This window comes from Gorilla gorilla, chromosome 18 (genome assembly GCF_029281585.2).
Source record: "Gorilla gorilla gorilla isolate KB3781 chromosome 18, NHGRI_mGorGor1-v2.1_pri, whole genome shotgun sequence".
In the NCBI taxonomy this organism is placed as follows: Eukaryota; Metazoa; Chordata; class Mammalia; order Primates; family Hominidae; genus Gorilla; species Gorilla gorilla.
The window spans coordinates 110,624,622-110,628,224 of NC_073242.2; positions in this window are offsets into that span (position 1 = coordinate 110,624,622).

Sequence of the window (3,603 nt, forward strand, 5' to 3'; positions counted from 1 at the left end):
CTGTCTAAGGCGAGTCTAATTCATCTTTATTTTTAACAGACCTTGGAGGTGATTCTGGTTCACACATTCTGATCAACCCTGATCTAAAAGGCTAAGCCCATTATGAAGTATCATTCTTTCACTTTGTTTCCACATTTAGCACTGTGATGTTAGGTACCATGTGCTTGGCAGATAGTTGACACTCAATAAATATTTGATGAAAAAATGAATGCATGCATGCATGAACTGTCAAGCTCAACCTCCTAATTTTTGTTCTATTCAAGAACTCTGACATTGGGTGTCATGCTTAGGGATCCGTCACTGTTAGGGAGCTGCAAACCATAGGGAATTAGACCAACAAACAATGCCCACCAACACCCAAGACCCTCCTGTGTACAGATTGTGACTGAGAGCCAACATGGTGGGAAAGATTTTCTTTTCAAACGTGAGAGGGCTTCCTGCCTTATGTTCTGAAGCTCAGGTCATTTTGCGATTTCTTCTTTTTCTATTTTGTAGGCTCAATTAGGTGGGTTGGTTTTCTGAATCAGCAGCTCAGTCATTAGTTTGGTTGCAATTGCAGGTAGAAAACTGGAGGCACTTTTTCCCCCACAGGCAGAAAAGTGCATCTGCCGTTAACTAATTGCAGGCTGACACACACCTGGTGTAGAGGCTAGACGCACGCAGACACACACCTTGATATCCAAAATGCAGTCTCTGACCTGCATGGCAGGAAAGACACAGAGGATTTACACTCTGAAGAGGTGAGGTGTTTGGGCAGAGAAAACCTCCTCTTTCTGTGGGGATTCATTCAGAGGTCATCCTTTGCGTGCCCTCAGGAGCAGAAGGACACATGGGAAGGTGGAACATTCCCTGTTCCCAGAATTCTTTTAGAATGGCCGTCATTGTTTAAGTTAGAATATTGCCGGTTAATTGTTGGCTCCCAAAGAAAAATTATGAGCAGGAGAACGGTTGTGCATGGATTCGGTGTATTTGAATAATTTAGACCCCCGCCGTTAATTTGACGGGATTGTTTTTCTCTCGCAGTAGCCTGCTGCTACAAGAATTAAAACTGTCGGGAGTAGAAGGGGCTGTGTTGGAGCTTAGTAATGAGGTTTATCAGTCAGTAAATGATTTTATACAGCAAATTAAACTGTAAATTTTGTTTGGGTGGTAAATATTTAGAGAATAAAGATATCTGGTTAATGAGGAGGGCTGGGTGTTTAAAAAAAGAGAAGAAAAAAGGAAATGTCAACCTTTTAAATCTTGAATGTAGTTGGGATGGGTTGACAATTTGCTCACTTACAGCTCTCTCTCTCTCTCTCTGTTTAAATAACAGAGAATGGCTTCATTGTTTTTTATTTAAGGACCCACTGGAAATTCTTCCCACCCATCTTTGACTTGTGCCTACCACCAGAATGAGGTAATATCTCTCTCACAAGGTTCTTAAGAACAAGTAAGAAAATAGACCTATTAAAATGCTCATGGAGTAACACAGTATCTGGCCCAAGGTTCATTTTTTCTACTATGATTTGTTTTTAAACACAGATACTCCAGAGGCATGCTTGCCAATATCATTGTCTCTCATAACATGTTAAATTTAAATTTAAATTTATGTTAATTAAAATTGCATTTAAAAAATCTAGTTCCATGGTTGCATTTGCCACATTTCTGGTGTGAATAGTTACATGTGGCTAGTGGCTGCTGTGTTGGACGGCACAGATATAAACATTTCCATCACCACACGGAGATATGCCCTAGAATCTGTCTAATAACTGTGTACCTTGAGCTGGGGCGCCCAGAGAACAGGGAATACGTGGGATTATTTAATTGGTACAGAATTTTCTTCTTATCATTATTACGTATTACGTATCTGTATATGAAAAAGAAACAGTATGCTATACTTTCATGTACATACATATACTTTCATATACATACAGATATTATGTATGTGTATGTATGTATACTTTGATATACATACAGATATTATGTATTTGTATGTATATGAAAAACAGTATAACTATAACTCTTATCAAATCTGTGATTTCATACATATATTTGGGACAAGGCATTTAAGTAATGTAAAGTTTTTAAAAACAAGTCTGTTTAAGAATATATTAAAGAAATAAATATTGGTTAGGATTATTTGGCAAAAATCTTAAAGTGGTATATAAAGGAATGACTAACATTTGAAAAATACAGTGTCAATGGACATCAAGGATTGGGAAACTTAAGAGGTAAAAGAAAGAAGAGGTGAAAGTTTGTGAGCATGAAAGAAACATAGTGGAGTTGAGAGGGGTAGGTAAGGATGCTAAAATCAAACTTTTTCTTTTTAGTTTTTTGGAGGTGGGATCTCACTTTGTGGCCCGGGCTGGAGTGCAGTGCTTATCCACAGGTGCAATCATAGCATACTACAGCCTTGAACTCCCGGGCTCAAGTGATCCTCCTGCCTGAGCCCCCCAAGTAGCTCGGGCTACAGGCTTAAATCGAACTATTTGAACCTTCCAGTTTTGCTCTGAGCTGAATCAGGCCATCATATTATCACATACTATAGTGACCTGAATCCTAAACATTCAACACACACTCCCTAATTACAGCTCAGTTGGCATTGCCAGCAATCTCATTCAATATGAACTCACTATATGTTTAAGATCTTTGGAACAAGGTCCTAGAAACTCTATGCAGCAGCCTAAAGATCCCAAATATCACTGATATTTGCATATAGACGTTGCAGGTCACAAGCCAAGAGTAAAGATTGGGACATTGCAACCTACACTCCCTGGCTCTCCATGTTGATAGGTCGAAAATCAAGTCACCATCAGTGGGCCGGGTCCCTCTGCCCTCTTCTACCCCACGTGGCTTGTTCCTTGAGCCAGCTCCCTTCATCTTCCTGTCCTAGTCCACCAGTCACATTCCTATTCTCTGCTCAGAGGACAGCCTTCATTTTGGAATCCGGCATTTTGAGACCTTGGTGACATAGTACTATAATCTGCTCAAAAGAAAGTCAAGGAGACTAAAAGAGATAATCATAATCTTGCAATGTTCCAAACATAATCAACTTGGAACATTGGAAGAAGGCTTAATAAGAAGCCTACTGATAAAGGTATGATCAAGGTCTAAGCAAACCACAAGGTTTAGCACCAAGGAGGCACCATTACTGTTGTTAGACCTGAAGGAACAAGGAAGGGGGGAGGGGTTGTATGACACCTGGAGGGAGAGAACCACATAATGGATGCTGTGATGGTGAGTAAGAAGCAGCAGCTTCTGTTGACCTGCAGGGAGGGAGCCAGAAGAATAAACACCCCAACCACACACTTCTCTCTTTTTCTTGTTTCCTTACTGACGCTTCCATTGGTTGAACCTAACTGAGAGCCAGATAGCGAGGATTTTGTTGATGAATGCTGCCTTCCAGAGCAGGGAATGGAGTGCAGAGGGGTGGGTTGCCAGGGAGGAGCAAAGGAAAAGGAAGCCACCAGCATACTAGTGCCCTCTGTTCAGGTTGACTAAGCCTCATTTTTCCTCCAGGTATGGGTAAAGGGGGTGCTGAGGCCAGGAGGCTTGTGCTCTGTTTGTGCCACAGTCCCCTTGCAGGAGTTTATTCTCAATGGGGTCTCTCAGCTCTAGGGC